The sequence below is a fragment of the Triticum aestivum genome, chromosome 3B (genome assembly GCF_018294505.1).
Source record: "Triticum aestivum cultivar Chinese Spring chromosome 3B, IWGSC CS RefSeq v2.1, whole genome shotgun sequence".
NCBI lineage: Eukaryota > Viridiplantae > Streptophyta > Magnoliopsida > Poales > Poaceae > Triticum > Triticum aestivum.
The window spans coordinates 826,105,118-826,106,547 of NC_057801.1; positions in this window are offsets into that span (position 1 = coordinate 826,105,118).

Here is a 1,430-nt window from a genome sequence, read left to right on the forward strand (position 1 = left end):
GGAGAGGAGGAGGGGGAGCTCACGGGGGTGGTGGTGCTCCGGCGACGGTGGTGTGGACGGGGCGGCGTCCGGGCGGCGGGGTCGCGTCGAGGCGGCGGGGCAGCATCGAGGTGGCGGGGCAGCGGCGTCGGGGCGGGGTCGAGGCGGCGTCGGGGCGGCGTCGGGGCGGCGGGGTACTCACTTCAAAATAGGTTGCTTAGTAGTACGAAACAACACACACCAAGCTCCATCAAAAACAGAATAAAAAATGGCCATGTCATGCTTGGCAATAGCACAAGTGACATGAAAATTCAGGAGTAGGAGATCACAAAAGTGGCATGTTCACTGCTCAAACATGAAGTACCAGCAACCTTCAACAAGAAGTACTCAAACTGTCAAACATGAAGTACAAGCAACCTGCTATGTTAGGAGTACAAGAAGGATCCTGCTGCTGCTCCAAACAGCACTGGGAAACAGACATACTCCAACAGTTGATTGCGTGGTGGTGTTTAGGGATGGAATGCACAAAAATTGCAGGTGGCTCGGCCTACTAGAACCATTGAAACATAGTGAAACCCACCCTGACATCGGTCAGTTCCGTGCACAGCACAGACACGTACGCACGCTGCTATGCTAGGGTCCTAGCGCCAACGAGGACACCAAGCAGATAAAATCACCAATGGTTGTCGCAGTTTAGTTTGATTGCTGGTTGGCAGTGCTTTTGCATTATACTATATTCCTAACATTTCAGAATACATTGCATGTTAGTTTCTGTTCAAAAACCAAACCTTGTAAATTTGGACCAGGTTGAACCTTGTTCACTTATCTAATTACTAATGGTTTTCGCCAACGAGTTCCAGGCAATTTGATCGGGCTGAGTAATTACATGGGGACAGCTAAAGAACCAACCTAATCAGCTAGAATAATGGCTAGACAAATTAAGCAATCACACAGTTGGGCATGCATTCCATCCCTAAACAGCACAGGCAGAGAAAGAGCAGGGCAGAGGAGAGGGGGATGGGATTATACCTAGTCTAAGAGACCAAACCAGATGTACAGGCAGAGCTGCTTGTGCCACGGCCAGCAAATCAAAGGTTGGTGGCGTCTGACGCGTGCACCTACGTGAGCAAAGGAAGCCAAAGCGCATGAGAAAATCAAAGGGGAGGGAAGGGAAGGGAAGGGAAGGGAAGGGAAGAGAAGAGCAAATCGAGGATTACCTTGATGAGCAGCAGCGTCCCGAGCAAGAAGAAGCGCTGGTGTCTCCCCGCGGCCGGCGACCAATGTGCAGAGGTGGTTGTTCGGGACGGTGCGACGGCGGCGAGGCTTTCTGGGCTCTGGGGGAGAGGAGAGGGCGAAGGAGGGAGAGGGCGAGGGCGAGGGAAGGCGGGGAGATGGCGAGGGAGAGGGAAGGCGAGGAGAGGGCGAGGGAGGGAGAGGGCGAGGGCGAGGAG